The sequence below is a fragment of the Ambystoma mexicanum genome, chromosome 8 (assembly GCF_040938575.1).
Source record: "Ambystoma mexicanum isolate Mex_15411 chromosome 8, UKY_AmexF1_1, whole genome shotgun sequence".
Classification (NCBI taxonomy): domain Eukaryota; kingdom Metazoa; phylum Chordata; class Amphibia; order Caudata; family Ambystomatidae; genus Ambystoma; species Ambystoma mexicanum.
Window position 1 is genome coordinate 1,572,494,868 of NC_090929.1, and position 24,727 is coordinate 1,572,519,594.

The 24,727-nt window shown below is 43.7% G+C and overlaps 1 protein-coding gene across 1 annotated transcript in view; it reads left to right on the plus strand.

Moving 5' to 3' along the window:
* Positions 1-205: 205 nt before the first annotated feature.
* Positions 206-24,727, plus strand: part of SHOC2 (SHOC2 leucine rich repeat scaffold protein) — a 1,004,889-nt gene continuing 980,367 nt past the window's right edge. Inside the window, exon 1 of the mRNA XM_069611778.1 lies at positions 206-287. The gene's annotated coding sequence lies outside the window, so the exon portion shown is untranslated. The remainder of the gene's footprint in view (positions 288-24,727) is intronic.

A 24,727-nucleotide genomic window follows, 5' to 3' on the forward strand; every position in this document is an offset into this window, starting at 1 on the left:
CAATTTGTTCATTCTATTTCGGTTGTCCTACTTCTGTGTCCACGTAAAGTGGCTCCTATCAGTCCCTTTTCTTTATTTAACTGTGTAACGTGCCCCTTTTCTATGTCTGTGCTAGGAGGCGGGGCTCTGTGGTGGCAGGCGATCTGCGCGCTTAGGTCATCCACCAGGACGTTTCTGTGGCGGCGTATGGCGGGTCGGGGCGGGGCCGGAGGCGGAGCTAGGCGTAACAGCTACAGAAGGAAAGAGGTGGAGGAAGGAGGATGGCGGCTGTAATCGAGCTGTGAACGGTGAGCGAAGTGCGAGTTGCAGGGAACTGGCGAGGCTGCGCTGCAAGACAGTCGGCGGCGGTGGAGCGAGGGTTGCAGGCCACTGGCTCCTGCAACAGCGGCCCTCGGCGTCTGCGCTGCCAGGGCTGACAGTGCCTGGGCTGGGCCTGCAGACAAGACATTCAGGGCGGGGGTGGTAGTCTCATCTGGGGGGGGGCTCCGGCGGCAGCTCAGCCCATCCTACCTTAGATTTGGGGAGGGGTCTTCTGACAGCACCAAAAGTGGACTCCCAGGAATGGCCAGAGAGGTGGAATCCATGGGTGGCAGTGGCTGTTGCATGCGCTGCAGACACACTCCCCGTTTTCCGTGTGCCGGGCACGGGCTGTCCCGGTTTAGCCCAGCGTGGGCCATTGGCATGGGAGGCGCTGCTGCTCTTAGTGCAGGCACGCTGTAGGTGTTCCTAAACGGCGCAGCAGGGTCCTCTGTCTATCGGCCCATCTTGTAAAGGAGGGATGGGGACGTTAAGTTGCTGCTGTATCTGCAGCCCCTTCACTCATCGGTTGAGTGTTATGTGATTGGAGGGCAGCGTTACTTGGCTCTTAGTAGCTTTGATTGGGGTTTTGCGCGGCGGGGGGTGTTGTCACTGCGGATCCTTCCATCTAACCCAGCATTTGGGGGGCAGGATGCCGTTCTTCCAGTGCCAGGGCTGAGCCTAGATGTATAGCATCGTTCGGACTACGGGGTGATGGCTGTTATGTCTGCACCTGATCACAAAGCCTTGGGTAGCACCATGCTGAGGTTGGCACTGTATGTGGCAGAGGCGAAAGCATGAACTTAACGATGCCTTGAGGGTTCTGCTTCATGGAATTAGGGCTCTCTAATACTGGCTTAACGATTGTCCTAAAAGGTAAGTTAAATCAGTAGTCGCCCTTTGCTACTATTTACCTACACACACGATACTGTCCGTGGGGTCTAGACCCCTTCCAATTGAACGATGAAATGCCCAGCTCTAGCCATATGCTACCTTTCCATGAGATAGTGGCTAGTTCGCCTTTTTTTCCGTATACAGTACTGAATCTCAATGCGTCTATTTTTGCTGGTAGTTTTGTTTGTGACAACTGTCCATATATGCCTAGTGTAACTGGCATTAGGCACGATTTGACGAATGTCTTTGGAGACACTATTAGACCAAGTGTGTAGTTTGCTGTACATGTGGGTTAATGTAACGCGCATTTGTATCAAGTTGCAAAAGCCGATTGTTGTAAGTAGTAAAACTGGTGTAGAATGTACACGTATATTCCGAATAGGTACGAACCGTCACACGAATGTTTGTTTTGTATCCGCAACGCTCGCTGTCTTAATTGGTAGCTAATGCAACTCACGTTTTGTTTTATACTTGTATGCGCTGCTGCCGAATTTTTGTGTTTCGTCAGTGACGTCTTCAAGTTTATCCCCCTTGCATAACAAAGTGCTGGGTCAGGATTTAAACCTGTGGATTGCCGGCCCTATAGAAGGCTGCAGTGCGCCTTCTCTTTGCCACAGTAACGGCTTTTGGAGAAACTGTGTCCCACTGCACTGCGTTGGTAACCCGTCTTGGTATGCGACGAAGTGCTTTCATTGTGGGTCATGGGAAGATGGCCTCTATTAAATAAAGTCCTATCATACATATGTGTATACTTAACGGCTTTCTGTAGTTTCCATGCTTTCTGTATTTTTTGGTTATTACTCAAAAGGTTTCTGTTTCAATTGGCTGGATAGTCGGTTTGACTGTTATCTAGAGTATTGTTCATTTGAAATGCAATCTTGACAGCCGGTAAGTATTTTTGTTTGTCGATTGTCTTCCCTTTGATCACTCCATACCTTATTCACTATTATTGCTACTTTTATGCATGTATTTTCTGTGAATGTTTTGTGACAGTGCAATGACATATATAGGCTTTGGTTATTGTATTTGGTTCCTGCCCAATAACCAATTCTGTCTGACTCGTTAGTGGCTTTCGTGGTTGTGACTTCTGGTTTAGTTTAAATCCTTCCTGACGAACATCTCTGAAAAAAGTTAACTGAATGTTACTTTCGTCCTTTAGCTTTGTGCATTTGGGTGGTACTTGTCGTCCTTTCAACCTTTTTCTAAGTATTCATTTTTTTCTATTTAGCTGTTGAATGTAGACGCCCCAGCAATGAGTAGGATCATTTTTTTAATTTTTGTTTTTGGGATGTCTACTTTAATCCAACCCCTTGAATTAGGCGTTGTTCCCATGGCAGGAATATGGGAAAGAATCGTGGCATACTTTTCGGTTTTGATACTTTATTTTTATCTCCACCTTTTCTATTGCCTTGATCTTTCATTTTTTTTAATAAGATCCATCATTGCTTCTTGTTTTATAAGTGGATACAATCGCAGCCTTTCTCAAAAAGCTGTTAGGATAGATCCACTGTGTCTCGTTGCTGTGGATCAGAGGTTGCCATTTCCAGACATGTACCTGTGTCAAGTGTTGACACTCTATGCACAAGAGATCGTATAACCGGGGTGCATAGGCTAAAGGGGTGGGGAGTTGTACTGCTAATCTGAATGCGGTCTACTGTACAAAGGGGCTTCCCAATCCATCTGGAGCGCTGAGTTCTGGCACCATGTACACCCTGCATATGATTTTTTTTTAAGAAAACTTGTCTTGACAAAACGATTGGCCTTTCCGTATGTGTTTTACTTTCCCCCACGTGTTTGTGATGTCAAGGGGACCTTAAATGCTGTTGTACAGTATTTTATGATACCAAAGAAATGTAATGTGGGTCATTGCTGAATGTCAACTGTGTTTCGGGATTTGGTAGCAGCTTCTCTCCCCCTGGCTAGATTTGTTTCCAAGTGCTAGTTTTCAAAACCAGAAGCAGCTGCAGCAATAGTTAATCGGATTGTGCGCTGCACACACAAGCAAACTTCTTAGTAAGTGGTTTCAGGAAAGCAGACCACTTCGTCTCAAGTTTTTCTGATTGGTTTTCTGATTGGTTACTTGTTTTTACCTCAAAAGGTATTTTGTTTAATTATTTTTGTGAGTAATGGTGGTAACTCGTTTTTTGTAAGTACTCTTTGCATAATAACTAGCTTAAGTGCCCAAGACGCACAATGTTGTAGTTTTAGTTACTTTGTCATTTCCAAATGTGTAATGTTGTTGATGTTAAACGCCATAGAATCGGCTGCCACCAATTCAGTGAATAAACTTTTGAAAAGTGCTGCATTTCGGAAGATTTTGCGTGCAGTTTTAGACGTGGATGGCCTTTAAAAAAAATAAATTAAAAAAAGGCTTCGTGTGTATATGCCCCCCATGTTTAATTTTTTGAAATGCCATATTGTGTCCAGGGCTGGACTGGGAACTAAAAGAGGCCCTGGAAATAAAGTTCAAAGTGGCCCTATATGACACTTTCAGCAAGCCCAATGCTTTTCCTATGAGAAATTTTGGCAATATAACAGAAAAGAGGCTCCAGAGTTCCCTAAAGGCCAGTCCACCCCTGATTGTGTCTTTTTTATACCGATTTAGAATTTTTGGGGAACTGATCGGATGATGGGAAGGTTTTGGAATACTTGTGAGCAATTCTACTGGAATTGCTTTGAGTAACCTATTGTTTCGCCTACTGTCCCATTACATGAGGTGAAAAGCTAGTGTACAAAAAAGCTTCCCTCCCGCCCCCCATTCCATGGGGGCAGTTCAGCTGCACAGTTGCATTAGACCATAAGTAACTCGGCGCCATAATTGTGTAGCTCATACACTAGGCTTAAGCTCGAGACTCACCGCCTGTCCTGGCCCTACCAGGTGTCTTACTCAAAATTAAAGTCATGAATGGTAGTTTTGAAATCCGTCTTTGCACTCTATTTTTTTTACTCGTTCACTCCCGTTACATTAGTGGGGTGTTTATGGGGTGGCTTTGGAACTTCAATGTATGTTCCGCTGTTGGCACTCAAACGGTTCAGAAGAGCTGTTTTTTTCAAAGTGCATTTTCACCCCTCTTCCCCCTGCACTCCCCAAAAAGTGACACAAATAAGTTCTACAAAAGCACTGACTTTTTTTTTTATCTTGCAACTTTTCTGCGTTTATATGTCGTGGGATCAGGGAGTGGTGTTTTTACGAACTGAATACAGGATTTTCTTTCCAAATTTTACAGGACACATCACTTGAACCAGCAGAACTTGAAATCGTGTTTCATTGCAAGAACATGGTGCCATCTTTGGACAGACAACTGAACTGCAGTGTTGACAATTGCTGGGACCTATTTAGCCCATGAAAGTGCTCAGAATAGGTTAGCATGCCACTAATGGCTATAAGGAGCTTCTTTTGGATCCTCAAGCCAACTGGTGCCACACAAATATCCTATCTGCCATTACTGTGCGTCTGGGAATTTGCGTTGGTAAACTTCTAGAAGACATCCGTCTGCAAGGTTATATATCTTATCTATTAAGAACCACGTTTTTTGCATGATCAGCGCCTTATTCTGCCGCAACATTGTCTTTTTCTCCAATGAGCAAGGTCGCGTGGCAGCAGTGGGGGAAATGTTGTGGCGTTAAAGAGACGGTAAACGAAACTAATACTCGCCGATGGAAGAACTGTCAAAAAAATAAAAAAGAAAGCAATTTCAAAAGAACTTTAAAAGTGGAGATATCTAAAGAAATCTGCAGACGGGATTCAACAAACTGTCACTAATAAAGTACAGGACAGATTAATACAGCAATAGTGAGAGGGGTTCAAGACGTGCATTTTTGGCTGCACGACACACTTCTACGAAAAAACGAGTTATTCTATCTTTCAAGCAATCCATTCATGAGACTGGAGTTAAATAGCCCCTGGGTTGTTAAGAGTGGCTCCTGGTCAGAGGAAAATCCTGACGCCCAGTAGCTACTTTAATCTCTTTCTCCATACATTCCAGCTTCAACTCCTGGAATAGCAATGTGCTTTGCTGATTTTGATACTGTGGCGTTCATCCTCTTCTTCTTTTGAAAGGCTACTAACCTACCAGTGGATCTATTCAGTATGAGGGGGCTGTGAGTTTAACCTGAGCTAATTGAAAATTCTATGACTATTTATTACACTTTTCCTGAGATAATGTAGATATTGTTTCCTAAACGGCTTGTTGCTTGGACTATTGTAATCTTTGGGGCTTGGGCTTCGGTGGAGATAATTGGACCTAAACTGGCCTCCTGAAAAAATTGTCTTGCCAAGGTGCCATTCCATGGCGGCCTTAGCCCACACACCCTGTGTGGAAGAAGCTTTCCGTCCGTGACTTGATTCGTCTTGTGCTCCTGTGTACTGTTTACACGTTGCTCTGCTCTCTTGGCCTCATTCCCATCACTCCATCTTCTGCCCCTCGCACCCCCCCTCCCTCCCGTTCAATACAATGTTTGCCAGAGGCACTGTTGGTACAGAATGGTTTTAGGCTACTTATTTTATTTTTATTTATTTGGACAATAGGTTGTGGCCAAATGGAATAGCATTAATGTTTTAGCTCCAACAATTGATTATAGTCCCTTCACAAAAGAAGTTGTAACTTTAATGCTAGTAATGGCCAAGAAATCCGAACAGCATGATGTTGAGACTGTACTCGAGGTCTTGTTTAGTTACTGATACTTGGTCGTCCCAGAATACTGCAGCCTGCAATTTTGAAAGCAGCTCACTTGTTTTAGAGCATCCTTGCTAAATGGCTATTACAATATCCATATGTATCAAACAGCAGGGAACCTAAAACTGTAATAGACTGTCTTGGACAATGGCAACGAGTTTGGTTGTTAGTACATTCGATTTCTCTACATGTTAATATTAACTGAATGTTCTATACAACAGCCCCCCAAAAAGCATTCATGTTGAGATGTTTTCTGAGCCTTAATGTGGGTGGGCTGGCTCATTTTGATTACTATCCATACTTAACCATCTAAAGACATTTGTACAAGGGCCTAGCACATGTTAATCTCGGTAGAAACTCAAGTCGCCTGCTTACCAGATTCGGGTTTTGTTTTTGCCTAGTTTGCTGAAAGCAATTTTTCCTGTGCAGCTGCGCTGCGTTTAAGGTATGCACCCCTCTTCCCAAACAACTTAAGAGTTGTTATCCTGGTGGCAGTTGTACACTTTAAATGGAAGCCATGTCTTGAGTTAGGGTATGGTGGCTAGCATCTCTCGTTCTTCTTACAGCCACATCAATTTGATATCCTACCTGTGCCAGCACCGTGACTCCAGTTCTCTGTATTCTGTTCAGACAGCTTGGCCCTGCCAACTGACCTGACTGGAGACTGAATGGCTCTGCCTCTTCTTTAGGCTGGGAGAGCTGACCCTGTATGTGCTCCTCCTGTCCTCGAGCCCCTGTAAAGGGTCTTGAAGTATCTGGAAGACTAGATCAGCCAAGGTTCCCTGTTCTGCTACATCGAACTGTGTTCACCACACTCCCAACAGGAGGGATCTCCAGTGCTGCTTTTGGCACTCCCTCAAACTCTATCACTTCATTGCACCTGCCAAACCGGCTTGTTGCTGCATCGTAACAAGCAGAACCCATCACCTGTTTGGATCGAACAATCTGATCACTGCTGCAGACCAAATTCAAACTGTCACCTCGTCAAACTTAGCAACACGGTCGCTGCATCGAACTGACAGACATTCGACTTGAACCACTGGAGCATACCTCACTCGCTGACCTGAACCAGCATTAGCACAGTTTCAAACCACCGTGGCTCATGATCCAACCCTGGTGAGCCATATGAATTCCGCATTTGAACCACATTGAGCCCCCAGTTCGAATTGACTAGACACCAGCTTGCTGATTGAAGTTCGATCCGCAGCACTGCTCCAACCGACTTGACGCTGTACAACAGTGTAAAGGTACATCCATAACTGCCCCCGCTCCATTTCTAGGGCACAACAGTCACTTTTGCACAGTTCCACTGAAAGGCATTTCCTTTTTGAATTTGTTTGTTCCTTTTTGCCTTTTTACACCGGTTTCAATTACTAGTGCTGCATCTTTCTATTCTAGCATATTCTGTGTTCTCTTTTACAGAGGCTGATTTTTGTTGTGTTTTCAATAGTTATTTGTACAGTGGTGTGTGTATATTTTATGGAACATTTTGGTCTGTTCTATTTTGTTTTGGTCACTACTGGGTCACGTGTACACCCCTGCCAAGAGTATAACCTCCCTTCGCCCACAATACTGCAAAAAAGCAAAGGAGGTATAGCTCTTGATGGGATCAGTTTTACCTTTATGGTTGGGATCACGGTTTGTAGAAGTGTGAGGTCTGAGCACATGGTTTAGCTACTACTCCTCCTGGTCTCCTGCATATCGGAATTAATTTTACCACATATATGTATGTATTAATGCATTCGCTACCAGGTGGTATGAAGAGCCTAGCTGCCTCTATTCTTGTTAGTCACGCATATGTTTGGGTTGGTGGTACCAGCAGAGCGTTGCTCCAGGAATGGCCTTTAATATTACTGCCTGATCTGAAGAGGAACAGTTATTGTAAAAATGCATATTTGAGTTTTCATGAATTGGGTAAGTATGGTTTATCAAATTTTTTGAGTTAAAATAGATTGTCAATACCCTAAAAAAAAGGCAATTCATTTTACTCCTATTAAAAAATAAAGGTAGTAAAATACCCTCACAACCATTTCTTGATCTTTGTCAACAAATTTGTAGGGTATTTGTCGAATTGAAATAAATGGGCCCTGATTCATGGATTAGCGCTGAAAAAAACGGGATTTGTGCGCCATTCTGCCTGTAAATCCCTGTTTAACAAATGGGGGATTTGTGGGCAGAATGGCGCACAAATCCCTTTTTTTTATTTGTATTTATTTTATTTATTTTGGCGCAAATAATCCATGAATCAGGACTATGGACATTTTTGGCCTCTTGGATTTAAGGGGAAGCCCATAGCTGTTTCTTTAAAGTTAGTTTATGGTCATTGTGCTTAATCTGGTTGTGTCCTGCATAAAGGTTAATACTGTTTTGTTACGAATTGAGTACATCCTTCACTTGGTAAACCAGGTTTGTCAGGTTTTTATAGTGAGGGAGTCAACTTTATGCAGAAAACTGTTAGCGTCTAGGTTTGTTGCTCCGTGGTGTTAAAAACTTGTTCTAGCCTGCATCTACATGATGGGGTCAAAACTCTTTGGTGGTAGGATGTAGTCTGTGGCTGGTGGACGTTTACACTGGTGAGGCTCTGGACAAGCTGAATAGCGCTTGGGGTGATTCTGGCCACCCTGTGGAGCTGCATTAGACCAATCTGGGACTTTTTCCTCAAAGGAAACCTGGATAGTCTGACTGGCTGACAAAATAATTCCAGTTTTTTTAAATCAAAAATAGTTGCACTAGTATTCCGAATTGCCCATTGTCCTTGAGGGGTTGCGTCATCGCTTTATAGTATGTATTCAGGCCTGTGAATTTGCACTCGACACTTTGGCAAGTGATAATTGGCTTTTGGCCAGCAAGACGTTGAGTTTTTTGTGCTTTTAGAGAAGGGCAGGGTTTGAAGGGTGGTGTTGAGACAGGTTGGGGGACCCTAGCATTGTTAAATTCCCTTGTAAGGGGACATTAGGGTGTGGCTTGGAGATCGTGAAGTGGATAAGTGAGAGGACAATACAGAGAACAGAATTGTTGTGTGATTACAAGTGTTCAGCTTGGTTTGAGTAGGGAGGTTATGGAACCTGTGAAGTGACCGCAGGCTCACCAGTAAGTGTCAACGTGGAGTACAGCTGTAGTTGATTGGACACATCCATAGTAGCTTTCTAGGCCTCTTATGTGCTGAATGAAACAGTGACTTTAAAATATTGCCCCGTAAATTTTGTATATATTTATGGGGCAATATTTTAAAGTTTTTACTTAAAAATATATATCTCCTATCCAAATGTTTTATTCAAACACACTGAATTACTACAGACTTTTCCCTCAACCCTCCATATTTGCTTTAAAGGGAACCTAGCTTCAGGGATAAGGTTGTGAGCTGCTTCGAGGCACAAAAGTAACTTTCCATATCTAATTAGCCAGTGGCTTGTGGTAATGAATTGCACATTTTGAGACGGGATAGTGATTTCCAAAACATACTTGTAAAAATTGAAGAACCTTAAACTAGCTTAATAACACAAGCTTGGACAAGTAAGGAAACTTACGCAGTCTTTCATGCCAACGTTGTAACAATTCTATGAGCGAGTATCTTGCATAATCTTTCTGCAGGCTAACCAATTTAAAATAGACTACGATACTCACGATACAATTGCTGTCCTTGTGGCATGTATTATGTTGTGAGAACGACACACAAAGCGAAACAACGATGGACATAAAGGTAATTTATGGATGGATAACAGCCTGCCTGCCTCCCTGAAACTTGAGGAGAACCATCTCCGGTTCCGGAAGCACCTCAAAACCTTCCTCTTCGCTTCTGCCTTCTCTCTCCCTCTCCCCTGCTAAACCTGCTTAACTCCCCACTGAATTCTGCACTTAACCTGCATCTGGGCCACTCTCAGCGACCTCGGTCCAGGGCCCAGCCACTCTCCACTTGCACTGACCCCCTGGCTCCCCCTGCACTGTGGGACTGTCACTGTATCCCTACAGCCCCCTGCCCAGCACTTGCTCTGCACTTACCTCGCACTTGCCACCAGCTGGCCCTTTTTATTTATCATTTATTATTTCATTACGCCACTTACCTTGTACTGCACTTCTCCCCCCACCTCCTCCCCCTGCACTTTCTCCTTTTTCCCCTTACCTCTGCACTTGCGCGATCTGAATGACACCTGGCCTAGTAGGATCGCTTGTCCGTCTTCCCCTTGTTTCCCTCCCTCCCTGCCTCGTCGCGCCTTGAAACACTTGTGTATAGGCGCGTTACAAATACCATATCATATCATATCATATCATATCATATCATGGATAAACTGCCCTCTCTCCCAAGAAAATTAATATCTTGGGAAAAGTAAAATCCTGCTCCTTTAAAGGAGCTGAGCTGATAATATTTCAGCACAAAGGAGAAAATCCCAGCTAGGGGTCAGTTGTAAAATTACCCAAAGTGACTGATCGGCACAAAGAAAAATGATCAGGCAGCATAGTGATAAAAACATTATAAAACCTCAAGATATGGTAAACAAAAGTTGATGATGGTACTCTTGTGGCACTAAGAAGCACCAATTGAACTAACTGCACTCATTTTATAACTTTTTTAAAAACATTTTTTGCACAAGTGTATGAAAAAAACTCAGTTTTAGACTAAATACAATGCAGTTGTACAATTCAGGAAAGATTGGTTTGAGATTAGCTACAGTGGGCAATCATTTAGGAGGAATGTTTCTTTGGAAACGCGCTAATTTATCAGGTGCCAGCTAGAGAGATTAACTAGGTTCCAATTAAGATCTTATAATGGAGACAGCACGCTATTTGAGTAGTGGGGAAGAGAAGTATAAACTACATGTAAGAGAACTGATTATTGTAGAAATGGACAACACTTGAAAAAATGTTTGAAACCCGATTGTGAGGCCCAACTTGACAATGGCCACAGAGGCACTTCTCTCATGGGGAATCCATTGGAGAAGATTTGATGCCAACTCTGCATTGAAAGAAAGGGGTAGTGAGATTACCATCAACTATAGTTTTAGGGGTGGTGTGAATGATTAACTGGAGTTTTATTTCAACTTCTTATCTGAATTGTATTGTATTTATTTATAGAGCACACCAGGCCGTTGGGCATCTGTGCGCTTGTATGTTTTTTGGATACAGTTACAGCATGGCAACAGGTTTCCAGGAAAGCATTGGTATACAAAAAGGATACATTACAGTGGAGCATAAGATGTACGGGTAATTACAATGAATACATTGCCATTACTCTTTGCCTGCAATGAGATGCTTTTGTCTTTGAGGAACAATCTCAGATGTCTTATAACTGTTAACAAAAGCTTTTCCAGATCAAAGTGATATCAGCGTGGCACAAGAACACCAGCCTTTGATGATGAGCGTGATGTCAATGTATTCTATTTGTTATATCAAAATACCTGTGTCTGATAAAAAACACACCATGATATTCATATTTGATTTTGCTTGAAGCTCTGGTTAGCAATGTGCAACCTAGTTGAATAGATTAAACGCATGTGCAGATCCCGATTTGTAACTCTCTACAATCTGCAGAGTGAAATGGGGAGGTGTGGGGGTGGAGGGGCTGCTGATATTTTTTGTAAATTGACTGTTATGCTGCTCAAATTTATTTTCAGTGACTGATTTTGGAGCTCTAGCTGAATAGGAGTGTCCCTCGTATATGCATATGCCACTTTATTACTTAAGCAATGTTGGATTAAAATGGTTACTTAAAACTAGAGCAATGCTCTATGTTGATTTACTGTGTTTGCCTATTAATTCTTTAAAGGCGGTTGAACATTTTAGGTCTTTGAATATGAGCTCCCAGAGGCATTTAGCCGTGTTGGCACAGTATAAAAGTACTATAGAATATGTATGGTTGATCGTACGTAATTAAGAACAGGATGGGTATTTTTAATCTTCAAGCTACATAACTTGCAGTAGAGTGATTAGCCTGCACACATTATACAAGACTGTCTTATGAATAAATAGGATTTACTAATCATGTTTGTTTTTTGTAGCCCGAGCTAGACATTTTCTTTAAAGTGATATCAGTTTCATGTACTACTGTTTTACATAGTGCCTCACAGTGTTTGTATAAAAAACACTGATGGTGCTAGCCATTTGGCAAAGATGGCAGATTGCTTTCATATTTCTTTGTTTAATTTGCAGAAACTACCTTTGCCTAGTCTTTGCAGAGTTACAGGAAAGGAGGAGTAGGAGTGGTTGGTTATACACAATTATGCATCTTGTAGCTTATTTGATCCATTAGCAATATAATGGATGAGAGATGACTTGATTTGAGCACGCACCATATCTAGCCGCAGACGGGCAGCCTGTTGTCCTGCGTTTGGCCAATAGGAGCTATCCAATTGGTAATGGTCCATAATCATGATTGATGTATTCTTGGTACTATAGACAGTTGACTGATTACTTCCAACTTTGTGCTACTCATTTTTATCAATCATGGAAGGATAAAGAGCGCAGTGGCCCTCCTGGACTTTGGTGGCCATGAAGTCAAACGTATGTCCTTGCAATGGATCCCCCGAGACACAGATCTGGTTTTAAACCATTCCATTAAAACTGTGTGGAGAAGTTCACCACACAAGTACAGGCACACAAAGAAGTATTGAAACATTTGTTGGAGAAAAAAAATGGTTGATACATAACATCAATAAGATTTGGAGTTGACAATTTGTTTCAAATCAGTAGATTTAAAGAAGGCTGCCACTGCTATTGTGTCATGAACATTATCCCCATACAAACCTCTCTTCCCAGATATTCCTCTCTCCCAGATATTCCTCTGTGCCCCAATAAGCAGATAAACCAATCTCCCAGATAACACTTACTCTTCTCATTCAATGGTGGACAGTTAAGAATCAGTGGTTTCTTTGTGTTCTTACAGAACCTACAACCAGATTCGGCTGCCAAAATAAGGCCTCCCCTCAAAGAGATAATTGGTTGGCAAAATATTCCAATGGAATCTTAAGAAGGATTCTTATGTAGCCAATATTAGGGAATCTTATCAAGTACGTGAACGATTAACTTCCTTTCGTATGTTCGTTGCAGAGATGACTCATTGGCGGATAGCTATGGAATGTCTCCACTGTGTCAATCTGATCTTTATCATATACAGATTTTGTTGACCTTTAGTGGACGATCAATCAAATCTTCCATTTTAAAGTTCAACTGTAGCATGATTTTCTTTTCTCTAGCTAAACAGTTCTGGGCATTGAAATTAATTGACTTTCCCCCAGAATTGAAATTCATGCAGGTGTTCAAGTCGGCATATAATGAGGTGAGCGGTGGTACAAGGAATTTTCTAAACGGACAAAACATTCCCCTCCACTCAGGCTCTCATAGAAACAAGGCCTAATTCGTATCTCGTGGCCGTAAGAGGGGCAGAGTTGGGTACTCTAAGTATTTTACGCCAATTCTTTGCATCTGCAAAATCCAACCGTTTTGGAAATATATGAAAAAATAAACTAAAAGTCTGTAAATAAGTTTGGAAATTAATTTCCCGTTGTAGAATTTTAATGCTGGGATAATTGAATAGGATCTTAATTTACAGTTTAACATTACAAGTTGTTTGAGCAGGAGGGTATATTTCTGCAGGAGATTTTCTCTTACATTACAGTAGCCAGGAATAGCAGAGATGGGGGGGGGTGGGGGGGAAACCCAAATATATCAGATTGGATATTGATTTTATTGTCTTCTCCCATGACCACATTTGGGTCTTTTGCTTTCTACACCTTGTAATAGCAAGAATGTTCGTTTTTTTTGGATTGATTAGGAAGCCGTGGTCCACTACAAAGGAAGAGGACGCTGAAACTTTTTTGTTTTTTTAATTTTTTTTTTAAAAACCAAGTTGCGATTCATGAGACAGCTGGAAATCTACATAGGCTAACCATGATTACTTTTACATTGCCCACCTTAGTGGTGACGGGTGGCAGCAGCCAAATAATCCCTTACATCATATATAAATTAACAGGCTGCAAGAATACAGCCTAGTCTAATGCTGGAAGGAGTTGGAATAAGATAAAAGATTGGCGGAGTGTGCCTTGTGAAAGCCCAACTTAAATTTGGAAAGCCTGTTAGTGGAAGGTGCCCATGCTTCCAAATGTTGAAGGACAGATGCAATAATCCTGCTGTGAACATCTAGCCGTGATAGAGGGTTGGGTCTGTAATTTTTTGGATTAGATCTTACCTCTTTAAAGATCGGAACAAAATAGGCAGTTTGCCAAGATTTAGGAAAAATGTGCGAGTCAATAATACTCTTAGAAGGATAGTTATTAGTACATTTGCCCATTGTGCTATTGGTAAAACCATTGGTGCCAGTGGCCTTAGAGTATTTGGATCAAGTTATCAATTCATGTAATTTGTTCACTGCTACTGTGATACTGGTTTCAGGAGAAATTTTAGTATCTATGAAGGAGACATTAGGTAATGGCCCGGCTTTGCCCGGGTCGTAGAGATCTGAAGGTCACCCTGTTGGATTCAGTAACAGCGTTCAGTTGACACATTAAAACTTGCTCTTCCTGCCCATTGCCAAAACATACCCAGATCTTTTTTAGTCAATATCTTGAGCATTCTCTCTGAGCCTCATTGTAATAATGCTGAGCGAGTGAACCTACAGACATTTCTATACCTAGTTTTTGTGCTTTGCTTTTAGATTTCTGTAATGGCAAGATTGGAGCGCATTATGTTTCTTATTTGATTTGTGCTTTTTCAACTATGGATTGTTAAACGGTAGTTGTAAGGTCTTCGACAATGAAATTACCTAAATGAAAAATGTCCAGTTTCCATTCCAGTGTGGTTTGACACACTACCAAATTAAATTCATTAGACAGTAGCTTAATATTTCTTGAAGACCAACAAACTGCATTTTGACTAGGGGTTACTTTTAGATTGGTGGGTCCGATTAATCTGTCTTTACTTCGAAGTGGGAGTGTAAATTTAGCACTTGAGGTACAGTGATCGCTCCACTTGTTTTCAACAATTGTGTTCAGAGCAGAGCTTAAACAGCCTTTGTTCGGCATAAATATAATCCAAGGTTGAAGAGCTGGAACCTCGGGCCCAAGTGTATTGGACTTCCGGGGCAGCGTCATTTGTAGACCCAAAGAGTTTAGGGTGTTAGTCAACTGCCAAACTATACTGGATTTTGAGTCCAAGGCTGGTAGTGTGGAGTCACACTGGTTACCTCCTAGACTTGGCAGAATACAGTTGGCATGAAGATCACCTGCCATGAGAACATATCTACAGCTAGTCTTGGATCTTCAAGTGGAGACTAGGTCTGTGATGGTCAAAAACTCATCTAAGACCAAACACCATTTTACCAGTATACATTAATTGGTAAGGCATGTGGGTCTGTACCGATGCTTCTTTAGCTAGCATACCATATGGGAGGTTTTGAATGTGTTTACCAAAAATACATCAATAATTGCAAAGAGTAATGATAAGGCCACCTGGGGGTCTACTGCCACAACTCGGTTTTTCAAATGGATGAAATACTTCAAAATCGTCTAGAGAAGGAGTTCCAGGTTTCCTGGAGAATTAGGCAATTATTGCTTCGTAAGAGCAGTTGTATCAAGGTTTGTCAAAAGATGTATATTGCCTCGAGAGTTCCAGGTAAGTAGCTTCACCTATTCCAGTTAGGGTTTCAAGAGAACTAAATACATCACTGTTTGTCTCAGCGCTAAAAGACCGGCCTGCCTGGGTTTGTGTGTCTATCAACATGCTTAACTATATACAGCCAGGAATTGTGAAGTTCTTGGGTTCAAAGAGATACCACTCTGACACATTTCTTTGAATTATACATTTGACATAGAAGTTATCATGGTAATGTATTTAATATGACCCCCCCCCCCCCTGCTACCGTCTGAGGGCTCTTATTTGCATCACACAAGCCGAAGCAAATATAATGTAACACCAATGAACAAGATTGCTATGTGGGCAAAGATCATGTTTGAATAGATAATAGCACAAGAGGTGGTTGTTTCAACAGCATGTGTAACCTTTGAGTCTCAAGGAGCTATGCCATGCTACACTAAGCTATGCTACACGCTATCCGTGTCGAAGCACTCAGCAAGTCCCCACCCTTCACTCACGTTTAGAGCAGGATGTGCTTCAAATGAAACAGCGCCCTGAGGTTTAACGAGTTCTGCTTAGCTGGGCCCGGCTGTCTCCTTCCTGTTGCTGCTCTGCGCGGGCCTTCTCTGCTCTGGACTCTTCCCCAGCCCCGCTGACCTTAATGGATCCGTCAGTCTGCTGCTCTCTCTAGGCAAGTCCATTCCCCCTCACCCCCTCTGCTGCCCCACACAACCCCTCTCCTTCTGCTCTTTCCCTGAGACAAGCCTAGGTTGAATGGTGGCATGAAACTGATGACCACCTGTCCATTTTCACCGCCTAAACCGAGGTGGAGCTAAGGGGCTCGTGGTCGAGCCTAAATTCTACATGATCCTGCCAGGGTGGCACCCCAGATGGGACGTCTTGAAAATGATTGCAGCAGTACTAATAGTAAAATGGCCCCGTGCCCCAGTCCACGCACTCCTCATTCCACTACCAAATAATGAAGTGTGTTTTGTAACCATTCAGCTGGAAGGTGAACATCCCAAAACAATTGAGCACTGTTTGGCCACAGTTACACATCCAATATAAAGGACTTTTAACATTTCAAGATTGGCCATCATTGTATGTGAGACAAGTACGGACAGGTGAAGAGGTTGTGATACCTGCCTTTTCAAAAGAAGGGAGTGAGTGGGGAACTAATGCGACAATATACACGAGACTGGGCAGCGCTAAAGACCGTGCAGCTGTTTAAAAAAACATATGGGGCATGATTGGGAATGTCCAGCGCATGTGATTCCAGTACTGAAACCACCCCCACCACACAGGCAGTGTCCAGTTAAGCCACAAGCAGTTGCCCACATGCAAACCATAGTGGACCAAATGGACCCGGGGGTAATTATAAAGCAGGCAAGCCCACATAACAGTCCAGTGCTCTCTGTGTTAAATCCTGATGGTACTTAACATTCTATTTGTGGATTTTAGAATTTTGAATGCACATTTTAAGACCGATGCAGTCCAAAACCAACACAGTGCTGGTGTTTTGCCAATTTACACAGATGCAAATATAAACCAAACCTTGATCTAGGCAATGGGTTTTTCAGACATTTAAGTGTAGAAAAAGAGAAAGAGTGGTGGGCACCACACTATTCGTCCATTCGTGATAAGTAATCGGAACTAATCGCTGTTAGTCTAATGTTTTAACCTGGAGCTGCCAGTCCAGACTGGTCTTATAGCACAAGGACCTCAAAGTAACACAAAAAAACCACAAAATAAGGTGGCTTCACCTTATTAAAACTGGCGCTTCTCAGTTGGCCCCCAATCCGAGGGGCTGAAAACTTCAAAATAAATGTGTTCAAAGTGGTTGTTCTCCACTGGTTAAATCTGTCTAAACACTTGTTGAGTCAGTGTAGGTATAACTAGGAATGTTTTTTATTCACATTTCCGTTATGGGTTTTCAGTGTTATTTTGAACTGAGAAGTGCCAAGTGTAGCAAGCCAGAAATACACTGCGTTCACATTTAACACCTTTCCAATTCACTAGATTAATGCAGGGGTATAAGAATTCACCCAGCACATTCTCAAGTAGAATACAGGGTTTGCTTGCAGACATTCCTAACTCTTAACAATATGTAGATGATACTTGCATCACCCATGAGAATCTCAATGAGCACTTGCAACAAGTAGAGGTAGTCATTCACACATTGGCTGCAGATGGATACCTGGTTAACTTCAAGAAAAGCTCATCGTGAGGTTACCTTCTTAGGATTCACTCTTTCAGATGAGGGCACAGGATTGTCAGCAGATTTTCTGTAAGGGTGCCAGGATACAGCCACCTAACACGTGGGCAATTGCAAGCAATTTTAGGGCATTTGAATCTTGGCCAATCTTACGTCTCTAATTTTGCTGAGCATTGTATGCTTTGATAAAACCGAATTTCAAAGCGGCTCACTGGTTGCCAGAGCACACTCACATTCTGCACTATGTGTAGTCAATAATGACTCAAACTGGTCCTTTTGCAAGACGATACAGAAAAAGACCTAGAAATCAGTTGGTGTGAGATGATGCTTTCACAGACAGTTTGCACTCTAGGGGAGACTAAACCAGTTGCATAGATTGTTACTTGCATAGCATGCCCATTGCAAATGCATTACAACCTAATGGGTTAAATGGTCAGCATCTCAACATGCTCCAGATGTAACATTACAAGGCAGAATTGTAAAGAATGAGTGGATTGACTTGGACAGGACCCAGAGCCATACACTTCACTGCCTGAAATGCCATTGTTTGATGTTTGTTTTATTTTTTTTAAATTTAAAAAAAAAAAATATTACTGTGACGGCTCCACTATATCAGTGGTGGGGACACGTTCCAAATATGCTGCTGCATGTGCAGCAGTGGTAGGAGATTTTACACGTTAAGAAGCATTTGTACACACTAATATTGCAACAAAGCATCTGGGAGGCATGTCTGCCCAGACTGCTGAATTGCATGGATTGCTGCTTGCATTGCGCCAAGCAGACTCTGGGAAGACCCCGCTAGTAGTCCAAGATTCAGATTACATTGTCAGGGCTTATAACACTGGTTTGCATTGATGAATTCAAAATACTGTAGCAACATTAGGCATAAAATTATTGCTTCCAGGCAACTCTGGAAACACGTTTGGGACCTTAAACAGACTTACCCTTGGCTATGGGAGGTGCACACGAGAGCGCATACTAAAGGGCACATTCATAGCACAGGCAATGCATTGGCAGATAAATATGCCCAAGAGCACAGGGAGAAAAACGATGGCAGCCATAACTTGCTCAGCAACTCCAATGGATGAGGAAATAAAAGAAGCTTGTCTAGGTATTGTACATAGGACGAAAGGTTTCCCAAGTAATTACATTTATGAGATTGAGGATAATAAAGCAGTAGTCAAAATTCCTATGAAAAAAGGGGATCCTAATCAAAGATTAATCTCTAATGGAGCAGTTGGTTTGGGATGGGGGAGCGGATTGCAGCCACACGTGCTGGACTTGCATGTACCCATTTTGGGGTTAGTGCAACTACACAGCTACTCCTTAACCGGTATTGGGCTCCAGGATTAAGGCAACAGGTTTAGTATACATGGCGAAATGTGACACTGAAAACAACTGGACCACTGCACAAAACCTGAAGAGGTTCCTTTAAGAAAGGCAACCTCTGCTTTTGAGACTCAATATCTGGATCATATAGACCCACTACCAGCAATAAATAAGTACACGTATATTCTAGTAATGGTGGATTCTTGCACTAGATTCACCTGGATGATTCCTCAAAAGAGTAGACCGCAAATCCGTCATACAGGCACTCGGTGGGGGGGGGTTTCGTAGTCATGACAGCAACTCAAACGTTCCATGCTGCTAATGGTCCAGCTTTCGCAGGGCATGCCCTGAGACAGGCATTAGAGACATGGGGAACAAAGCTGCATTATTCCCATCTTTTCTCTCCTGAGACTAACTGGATTATCGAAAGGGTGACCAAGTGCATACTTTTAATGGGTGGGTGGGCGGGCTACCGGGTGTACCACGTGCCTTTAGTGATCAGAAGTTTAAATAATTTACCATGCCAGTCTCAGTCTCTCTGCACTGATTTGAACCTTTGTTTGGGAGAAAGATGTTTATGCCTGCTCTGCACACTCCCCAGCCCCCTCTCTAGGCAAGAGTAACTGCTGGTGACAATGCTGCGGAGGGAATCCCTGCAGGTGGAAGCTGCTGAGGCCAGTCATGAGCCCTCTCTCAAAGCAGGAGATTGGGTCCTGAAGAAGATCCATGATAAGATTTAGTTTGGCCGGTCTTACAAACCCGCAGTGCAAGTAATCTGAGTGAAAGGTTCCAGAACTGCTGTACCAGGCAAGTTCTGTGAATCACCTGAAACTCGCTCCAGATGGTTACCGTGATGTTTCCATGCAATCCTCCTCTTCCAGGTGAGGAGCCCGCAGAAGAAGAGGAGATGGGAGATCTGACTGATGAGGATGCTCAAGATGAGGAAGAATCTGCCACTCTAGACTGCAATTCCACAATTCATGAAGTACTGCTGGTCTGCCAATTTGGAAACGGAAAGCCTTTATAGTTTTAAGTTCTCAACGCATGTTAGAGGGCTCCAAGAGCCAGGAACTCCAGCCTCCATATAAATGTTTCCTCTAACCATGGGTTGTGTGAATGCCATCGTTTTTAAGACATTCAATGGCCCAGACAAGCGGCTATAAGGTCACACTTTTTCTGTGATTGATTCCAGACTGTTTGCACCCAGTAATCCTGTGTCCAGAATATATAGAGAACATTTTAGAACTAGGCTCCAGACATTTGCGCAAAATGTGGTGTTTGATCTTGAGGATCTCCCTTTTATGTGCAATTATTACAATGCCTTTTTACTTGTCTAGCGTGAGCCCATCCTGTTGCCCAAATACACTTTCTGGGCAGTGCCTTTTCAAATAGTCCTGAATTCCAAGCACCGTTGCCATTTCACTGAGAACCTACCAAGCAGGGGATTACATGTTTGAAAATCAGTGTAAATTCCCTCAAGAGCCACAACGCACAACACATCTATGTTGCAGATTGTCATTTTTGATGGAGAATACCTTTCAAACATGGTGGCAAACTGTCCCTCTATGGTCTCCTTGGGGTCAACAGATATGGCAGATCACAAGTGTTCACACGTTGGACATGGCATGTAGATTTCCCCCATTTGATGTAAGCAGTTACAGACCATAGGAACTTGAGCTTCTACCCAGACTGGAAGAGGGAAGGTGAGTTCTGGAGTGCATCTTATAAAGTACGCAATGACGCCAAACATATTACTTGCATCAGGGAGGCCTTTGTTATGGGCGGTTCAAGCAAATTATTGCAATAAAAGAGCAGGAACCAGTGTGGGCCGATATAGGGCTTGGAATTCGCATAAAACTAACCTGACACAAGCTATATCCATAGGTAAGCTGTGCCAAGGAATGCTTTTGCAGTATCACCTGAGTGATACAATCGCTAGATAACTTAATAAAAGAGAATTGGACTGCTATCCTGCAGTCAGCGACTAGTCTGTGGGCGTGTCAGGAGAGCAGCTACATGCTTCACGAATTACCCTAGAGTACCTTGTGAGGTGGGACAAGCGTCCACGATGGGTAGAACTTAGACTTGGTCACAAGCAGTAATGCAAATCTTGCAGACTGAAAGTGAGGTAGTGCAGATGTAGTGGGTTTGGTTCAAAATGACTTAGTCCATGATTTAGAAGCGACCAAGAAGCTGCAGTAAGTCTTTCTTTCTGTGGTAGCAGATTTTCTGGACACTCTTGGCAGAGGGGGGTCCCAGATTAGAATGTAATTTCATGGCCAGTACAAATAACTGCACTTAACTTGTCCACGGTTGCAGAATGTCAGGCTCTACCAAGGCATAAATTCGTTTTTGAAAAATTAATTAGCAGAGTTTGCTAGTTACATTTTTCTTGATTGGCAAACAAACCCATTTGGTTAGCAATTGTGTACTAATGTGTTTAATGCCACTTGAAGATACTTGTACCCAAGACATAAAATAAGCAACAATACAGCTGTTTTGGATACCGCTGAAGTTGGTCATTAATGAGGTAAGTCGGGCCTTGCAAATTCTTTCTGTAAAATGGTGCATGTCAACACAAACCCACTTTAGTTTGGCACACTGCCGCAATCCAGAGGCCAGTCATGCAACTCTTATTTGACATTTACTGCAAACAAAGTAAAGCTTAACTAAGTTTCCAACATCCCCTACAAATGGTACTGGCCCTTTTTTTTAAAATCTACTCGACTATGCGAGTGGGCGAACATACTTTGCGAGCCCTGGATGAGTGTCTGTAAAAAGATTAGCTGCATGAACGGACACAAATAAATAAGATATGATTTAGTCAAGTCAAACAAGTTTATTCGGCTTTTCAAAGAAATCCATCAAACACAAAAAAATGCAGAAACATCACAACTTGGCAATTACAATCACTACTCCCAAATAGAAACAATAACTCCACAGTTCATTAAATCCCTAATTCTGTCCCAAAATGACCCTTTACGGTGGCCTCTCCACCAAGGTACTTGACCGATCACGACCCAGAGGGATAAGGTTAGCGCCGGACAGTGGAGATGACCTCACAATTGGCCGCCAGGTGCACCCGGATCCTGTATCCGGATATGGACTAATTAAGATCCCACTCCTGGGCTTCCTGCCAGCTCCCTCATGTTGTCCCAGGACTTCGTTTGCTACACTCAGGTCCCTAAAGGCCAATTCCACAGTATCCCAGGGCTGATTCCCCCCACTAGGTACTCTGACACAACCCACCATGGATTCCCTAGGCACTGAAGCACAACCTTTAGTGGACCATAGCCAGTGTAAGGTTTTATTTAACAGGGCATCCTTTGAGCCATACACATCCCTCGCCAGTTTAGGAACCCCATGAAGGAACACCCTAGCGTGTTTGAACTGACAATGAGGTTGGGGCTGGAAGGGAGCCCCACTACCTCGTGGACCATACACTTTTTCCCTGGGTAGGTACATTGTGGGCCATCTCTTTGTGGAACATAGACCCGCAAGGGGGTAGGCTTTGCCTTGAGGTCGGGCGACCTGTGGGGCTCTTTAAATTTAGCACTTCTTGCACTGGGGTTGATGGCAATTGCTGGTCCTGCGTTCCCCAGCCCCAAGCTAAGGGAGGCGATTGTAGGAACTACAGTTACAGGGCTCAGGGTAGCCTGTTCCCCCTGATATACCCATGGAGGATCGGGGGGACTCTTGCCCATGCTTGGAGTAATGAGAGGCACCCCATCCCTCAAAGCCCACCCCTTAGATTCTAAGAGGGATGAGAGCAAAGTTCTGATAGCTGCTAGCTCCACCAGCACTTGATTACATTTACAGCTGGCCCCCCTAGGTATAGAGACACCCCCGGCTGGGCTGTCAGTACCTGTTCCAATGTCAATGCTAGTGCTACTACATGGTGGATCGATGGTCCTGAGTGGGGAGAGATGGAGATAAGGGCTGGCTACTGAACAGGATGAAGACCCTTGCTCATTACAAGGGTTACGAGAGCGAGGGGATGGTTATGCATGGAGCCGTCGATAGGCTGTCCCTCCTCTGTGGGAATGGGGGCAGGAGAGGAACTGGACAAACCCACAACCATTCCAGAGCCAAAGTTACGGTTGCAGTCCTCTACAACATCCGAAGCATGTGCAAGTTCTGGACAAAACGCACCCAATGAGGTACCAGGGGAAATGCCAAAGGAGAGGCTGGATGGTTGACAGCCACTGGTAAACTCTGAATGTCGAACCAGTTCCCCCTCCGTCCCCGGGCATGGTTCACCAAAAGCAGGAAGCGGAAATGATGGGCAAGATGTCATAGTGGGGGCCCGGAACTCCCCTGCAGCGGCGGTTGGACAAACTAACGTGCCGCCCTTGTTTGGGGCTATGTCTGCAAAGTCTCCCAAACTCAGCCGTCCATCCGTGGTAACTTCTATGGTTAGAGATGGCTCCTTGGTTACCACCTTAGTTGCTATACCCCCTCCTCCCCCGAGTCGGTGAGACAGGCCAGCCTGACCACCAGCCTCTCTATCACCTCCAACACAAAGACCTTCCAGATCAGTTTTACTGTCCCTTATGTCTTGGAAAGTTTGCTGGGCTTCTATTTCTGGCGAGAGAGAAGTGAGGTGGCTAGAAGAAGCCACTTCCCCGACAACAGGGGCAGTGTCGACGAGCGAGGAGACTGCAGTAAGGGCCTTGGCTCCAGTTGTTCCTCCTTGGTGGCTAAATCTCTTAATAACCACAATTTTACGTGCTGATGACTGCTTAATACTAATAGGGGCGGGCTTAGAGCAGCACAGGAGTGGGTGAGAGGCAAGGTGGGAGGGGGTTTCTTGAGTACAACATGGCCCTTGTGGGACCTTAATGACTTTAGTAGGCGCATGGCGGATCCCCCCCCCAAGCCAAGACCTCAAACACAAAACAGTTCCAGGCTTTTACTCCTTTACTACTTCGAGCACAGTCGCAGAAGCACTCCCCTGCACTTACTTGCTCCCCAGCCGCGCCTGGAAAAGGCCTCCCACCACGAACGCCGAACACCTGCGGCGCCAAACACTGCGCCCTTGCCCCGCCGCGGGCTTCACCGCTGCGGGGCTGACAGTTTATGAGCCTGGGGGCGTGGCCTGGGAATCAGGAAGCAGCTGGAGGTCTGCGGTGCCAAACACCACGCCCTTGCCCCACCGCGGGCTTTAAAAAAGCTCTTAATACAGTTTGGCCAGCTCTCTATTGCAGGTGCAAATATATAATGCAATCATAATCCTAGAGCGAAGTGAGCTCTGGAGGCCAACTACAGTGTACAGTTCTGTAGTAGGTCTGTAGAAGTACAGACTGGATGAAACTATTGATCACTTCTTTAAGTAGATATCGAGATAGCTTTGTGTATTCATTATGTAAAACACTAAACATAGTGGATGGCATAGCAGGCAGAGAACTGGGCAAACTAGGCAGAATATTGTAGTTTGCGGCCATCTCACTTTCAGGGTAACGGGTATAAACCAACATGGTAAGATAGAATGTCAAAGGAGTATGGGATCAGCTCATGGTTTGAGCACCAGTCGCAAGCTGTATGTAACCAGCAGGCTACAGGACTAGGTTTGCCATCAAAGCATTTGGTGGCATGGTCATGTACATTTTCAAAGGTGTTCACTCGGCAATATGATGCATGGTTCCCAACAAAATGAAATCTAGTTGACACAGAGATTTAGATACACTTCACTGTAAAGCATGGAGACAATGCAGTGTTTACAGTAGCAATACTGTAATTATGCATTATGTAACCC